Source organism: Emys orbicularis, chromosome 9 (genome assembly GCF_028017835.1).
Source record: "Emys orbicularis isolate rEmyOrb1 chromosome 9, rEmyOrb1.hap1, whole genome shotgun sequence".
NCBI classification, from domain to species: domain Eukaryota; kingdom Metazoa; phylum Chordata; order Testudines; family Emydidae; genus Emys; species Emys orbicularis.
Genome location: NC_088691.1, coordinates 2,897,695 through 2,903,694, shown reverse-complemented (window position 1 = coordinate 2,903,694; position 6,000 = coordinate 2,897,695).

The following is a 6,000-nucleotide window of genomic DNA, read 5'->3' as shown; positions in this document are numbered from 1 at the left end:
AAAACTACCTGTACCTTATCTCATCTAGGACATTACATTGAGGTACATTGATGTAAAACCACACCTATTTCTTGCAGTGAAGACATAACCTAAAATACCATCCTGAGGTTGGACTTGTAGCTGAATTCAGATTTCATGCATCCTGAGGCTGTTTACTCACTGTGTGAGACTTGATATTGGCAGTGACAAAAGGGCTCCACTGACCTTCAGAGAGCTTTTCATAGATGGGCTTACTGGGGAACCATAGCGAGGAAGTAACTGCCCTTTACTAAGTGGGAGTGTGTTTGGGGGGAGGGAGGGAAGGTCGTATTTGAATTTCAGTGGAAAAAATTTGCAAGATGGACCAAAATTTAGATCTGTGCTATGGTCCAAATTGATTTGCCTATATCTGCTGAAAACAAGGTGGAATGGCATCTCAAATAAGGCTCTCCATGGCCAATTCAGGGTGTTGAAATAGCCCACCCTATGGCTATTTATTATTTGTATTCTCTTAGTTCCTAGGAGCCCTCGTCATGGACCAAGGCCCCATTGTGTTAGGCACTCTGTGAACAGAGAATTTACAATCGAAGTATAAGACCCGAGACAACAGATGAATACAGATTGGGGAAGTACAAGGAAACCATGTGATAATATTAGTCAGCATGATAGGTTGTGATCTCAGCACATCTGCAGCCTCCCTGCCCATTTAGAGAAACTTGCGCCTTTTAAAAAAAGCAGATCATGTGCATGAGGTCTCTGGAGGGAGTGTAGCAATTGAGTTATGTTCTTAGAGCTTAGGCTTTTTTGCTATAAGCTCAGCTATAGTTTAGTTTAAACTCAGCTGTAGGAAACAAAACATTTTATTTCCTTTCACGGAAACAGACGTGCTTTGTTGTAGATACTAATGACACAGTACAGTCATATGATTTCTTGTGGCTTTTGTTTTAAGTTCTTCTTTGTGAATTATGCAGCAACTGTTGGTGTATGCCATAGTTGTGAAATCTTTGATGAAAAGCAGAGACTTGTAGGGGAGACTGGATTGGAATTGCACGAGCTGAAATTGTTCAGTTTTGGGCTTTATGGGGAAAGTCGGAACTTTAAAGATACTTAGTCTTTTGTTCTTTCAGTATTCTTGGTGTGAAAAATGAACTGACATTAAAACCAATTTTACCAGTGTATACAATTTAAAGATTGCATCCCAAGGCTAGGACTTGATAATCTGATAGAAAAATGAAAAGTTAGAATTTGGTGAATGACCAGCTGCAAATTGGCTTTACAAGAACTGGGGGAAAGTAGGTGGGGTTTTCTGAATGATGGGAGGTGGAGGGGAAAGAGTAATATGTAACTTTCACAGACCAGCAAGCCAAGCTGCAATGACTTAAATCAGGGGTTCTCAAACTTCATTGCACCACAACCCCTTTCTGACAACAAAAATTACTACACAACCCCAGGAGGGGGGACTGAAGCTTGAGCCCGCCCGAGCCCCATTGCCCTGGGTGGAGGGGCCAAAGCCCGAGCCGCACCACCCGGGGGGCAAAGCCCAAGGGCTTCAGCCCCAGGCAGGGGGCCTGTAGCCTGAGCCCCGCTGCCCAGGGCTCAGGCGTCTCAACCAGTTCCTCACTATTTGTCAAAATCAAATCTAGAACAGCCTCTCCCCTAGTAGCTTTCTCCACCTTCTGAAATAAAAAATTGTCTCCAATAAATTCTTAGAATGTATTGGATAATCTGTGCTCTGCTGTGTTATTTTCCCCACAGAAGTCTGAGTAGTTGAAGTCCCTCATCACCACCAAGTCCTGTGCTCTGGATGATTTTGTTGTTTAAAAAAAGCCTCATCCACCTCTTCTTCCTACTTAGGTGGTCTTATCACCCTTGTTTTTTTACCCCTTTTATTCTTACCTAGAGACTTTCAACAAGTCTGTCTCCTATTTCCATTTAAACTTCAGTCCAAGTGTATACATTTAATATATAAGGCAACACCTCTTCCCTTTTTTTCCGTGTTTGTCCTTTCTGAGCAAGCTCTACCCTTCTATATCAAATATTCCAGTCACGCGTATTATCCTACCAGGTCTCTGTGATGCCAACTATGCATAGTTGTGTTTATTTACTAGCATTTTGAGTTCTTCCTGCTTATTCCCCATACTTCTCACATTAGTATACAGACATCTAAGATACTGATTTGATTCTCTCCCCCCCTCTTCCCCCCCAAGTTCTGTCTTGTCTCTCCTTTATCCCTGCTATAACAGCCCATGCTCCCCCCAAATTCCGACCCTTCTCCCAGGTCTCTGTTTTTGACTTACCTGTGGGCTTTGGTCACCTGCACCCTTTGAACTTAGTTTAAAGCCCTCCTCACTAGGTTAGCCAGTCTGTATCCAGATATGCTCTTCCCCTTCCTCGATAGGTGCCTCACAGCCAGGCATTCACCTCCAGGATGCATCTGTTTTTGTCTGGGACCCTACCCTTGACCAGGTCTTGTACCCATTCAGAAAGATGGGAGAGGCTGAATGTTTTAAGTAGCAGCAACTGAAGCAAGAACTAGAGGAAATCAGAGCTCACCATGTATGAATTCAGTGATTTAATTTTGTATCCATTTAGGTTCAGTGGGACTTTGTATCTGCATCCTAGATACCAGGGAAAGGTGTGCATTAGAAATGCCTGAAATCTGTGGAATGGTGGGACAAGACCATCTTGCTCTTGCAGTGAGTAAACTGACTTTCCCTCAGGGCTAAGAAGGAGGTTCCACTTTTCCACTCAGAGTGGAGATCAGGCTTAAATAACTGCAGGGGTCAGTAGTTAACTCTGTTGGAAATGCTGTACCCTGGAGGTCTCTAAATAACATCTACAGTGAATAATAGCTTACAAGCCTATGTGGTGGTATTTTCTTTCTTTCTTCCCTGAGTTTTGTTCTGTGTCAAAATTAACTTGGACGTCTGGGACTGATGAAGCAGAGCTCTGTATCACAGAGGTAGTCCTGGATGCTGGCATAAGTGCAGCAAGACAGGTGTGAAGTTATGGCCACATATAATTATTTTAGAAAGAAAGTAATGAAGGCACAATGAAATAGTTGATGCTGCATTCTTAACTACTCAATAGTGTTGGCCAGTCACATTAATACAGGTGTACTGTTATCTTTTTAAATAGCACTGAGGGATGATGTTGAAAGTTAATAATACCCAACATGTTTGTTAAGGTAGTGTATGTTAGTAATACTCAAAACATCTAATGCATTGTGCAAGGGTTACTTTGTTGGCTGCTAAAGCAATTTTTGGAATCCTCCACAATTCTCATAAGATTTACATGAAGGAGCTAATGGGCATTTTTAGATGAGGAATTGAAAAATGTGCTTATACAGGTGTTTAATTCAGCTAGCATGAGCATGGTGTTCTTCTCTTCTGGAATTTATTGACGTTTTATAGATGACAATTTCTTCCTGGTTTATCGAGTCCAGTAGAACTAGCACTTTTGAAGGCATACTGTACTCGTGACAGACTTATGGAACTAAGTGGTAAACTTTTATAAAGGGGCTTTGAATATTCTGTTTATGTTGCTGTTAGTGCTGCGATATTCTCAACTTTTGGGCTTTACACTATGTGTAAAGTATGTAAGAAAATATCTCCCAATGAAATAGATGTTTCTACAATAGGTATGCACACTGCATGCTGTGTACATACTTTCCCTATATATACACACGTGGGAGTCGGATTCTTCTACTATAGTCATGGACCTCCAATCCCTTAATTTATATTTAAATTAATACTTTTGTTTTAGTTTCACTGGCACTGGAAGCAGCTATCTCAAGATGAATGATTTTTCTTTTTATGATGTACGAGATACTGCATGTGGACCTAGTGATGTACTGAATGTGGGGAAAAATAAGAATGGAATTTCAGGTTGTTGACACTAAATGTCAACATTCATGGGGACAGGAGCTAGAATAGCTGTTTTTTGTATTCCAGGAAATATTCAGTTGGAAAAAGCTAGGTACACCTCTACCCTGATATAACGAGACCCGATATAACACGAATTCGGATATAACGCAGTAAAGCAGTGCTCCGGGGGGGGCCTGCGCACTCCGGTGGATCAAAGCAAGTTCAATATAACGCGGCTTCACCTATAACGCGGTAAGATTTTTTGGCTCCCAAGGACAGCGTTATATCGAGGTAGAGGTGTATTGGAAATTTGCGTTAGTACACAGATGTTGGAATGATTTGATAAACACTTTCTGCAATGTTACTGAACTGATACATGTTGTTTAAATCATTTCTCCTTCAGGGGTTAAATGCTATTCCTAAAAGGCTTGCCCCATCTGCAGCAATTGAGAGAGTTGAGTTTGTGTGCAACTTTCAAAAGTACCTTAGTGATTTAGGAGCACAAATCCCACTGAAAGTCAATGGGACTTCATACTCCTAAATCACTTAAGTGCTTTTGAAAATTGCACCTTTTTATCTTTAGTTTGTTGCAAAATCTACTTACTACTCTGAAGTCATACTGTTAATTGGGAAACATTACTTATAGATTGGATTCTTAAATACTTGAGATGAGTTAAAACTTGACACAGTTAAAGGGGCCTGATTTTTTTTCAGAAAGTGCTGAGCACCTGCTTTCTGAAAATCAGATCCTTTCAAGTGTCTTAAATTGGCTAGCCAAAAGTGGAAGCACCCCAATTGCTAATCATGTTCAGTGTGTGCAAATTGTAATGAAAGCTAGTTACTTTAGAGGCTATATTAGTAATAGTATCGGTGTGGAAAATGCTAATTTATGGATTAAATGGCTGTCTGATTAGTGGTGGTGGTCCACTGTTGGAGTCACAGGGCAGAAAAATAGTTCTTGTACTCTTTCTGTAACTTGTGCCAACATATGTATGTGGTGGGGGTATTAAAAATGCCTAACTCTCTCATACATGTATATACAAGTACACACACAAACACAAATTTAGTGTGATTCACTGAAAAGCATCTCTCTTAGAAGTGAAGTAGTTTAGTAAAATTTAGATTTACTTTCATAAGGTACAGTAAAAGTAGGCAATCTTTAATCCATTTAACAAAGAGCCTTCAGTTTCTACTACAAGGCATGTGGAATAATACTTTGTAAAGTAACTTAATCTCTAGCCAACTATTTTAAGACGTTTGCTCTTGCAAGGAGTAGGCCAGGTGAAATGTTTACTTAAGCAGCCTTGTTCCTTTATTCAAGAAAGGTAACTCTACTCATATTTCCAGAAGCACAACCCAGTGTTACTTAACCACTTCAGTTATCCATTTCAGTGCTGGCTAATATGCTTGAGATGTTGGACAAACCAACTTTTACCTCTGCTTTATGCTTGTGGAGTATAGGATTGCAACAGCATGTTGCTGAATGTTCCAGGAACATCTTCAGTCTTCTCTTCAATGAGTTTTAATTTTCATTATTATGGTAAGTACGGCACTGAAAAAAGCTCTGAATGGGTTGATTTTGATAGGGTATTGATCCAAAAATTGTGTAGTAATCTTAAGTAACTTTCATGTCAGAAAAACATGGCTGTGCTATTTCTGTGTTTAGGCAAAAAGCATACAGGTGGGCAAACTATGGCCCGCAGGACCGTCCTGCCTGGCCCCCGAGCTCCTAGCCTGGGGGGCTCGCCTCCGGCCCCTCCCCTGCTGTGGCCCCTCTCCCGCAGCCTCAGCTCGCTCGCTCCGCCTCTGGCGCAATGCTCTGGGCGGCGTGGCTGTGAGCTCCTGGGGCAGCGCAGCTGCAGAGCCCGGCCTGACCCGGTGCTCTGTGCTGTGGCGGCAGCAGAGTGGCCCGGCTCCAGCGCCGCTAGCCACCAGTGCTCCAGGCAGCGCGGTAAGGGGTAGGGAGCAGGGGGGGTTGGATAGAGGGCAGGGGAGTTTGGGGTGGTGGTCAGGGGGTGGGGGTGTGGATGGTGATCGGGGTGGGAAACGGGGTTGAAGGGGGGCAGGAGTCCCGGGGGGAAGTCAGGAAGGAGAGGGGATTAGATGGGGCAGCAGGGGGCAGTCAGGGGCAGGGGTTCCGGAGGCAGTCAGGGGA